The following is a 218-nucleotide window of genomic DNA, read 5'->3' on the forward strand; positions in this document are numbered from 1 at the left end:
CAGGGCGGCCCCCGCCGGGAAGGGACAGCGGGGCTCAGCCGCCGCCGAGGCCGGAGGTGCCGGGGGTGGGAGGAGGCTGCTAGGCCCAGGCGGTACCTCCGCCATCCTAGAGGCAACACACACCGAGAGGGGAGGCCATGAGAGCCGGTCGGCGAGCGCCGAGCCCAGGGGGCGCCGGGCAGGGGGCGGCGGAGGTGGGGGGAACAAAGGCAGAAACC

Source organism: Myotis davidii, unplaced genomic scaffold (genome assembly GCF_000327345.1).
Source record: "Myotis davidii unplaced genomic scaffold, ASM32734v1 scaffold281, whole genome shotgun sequence".
NCBI lineage: Eukaryota > Metazoa > Chordata > Mammalia > Chiroptera > Vespertilionidae > Myotis > Myotis davidii.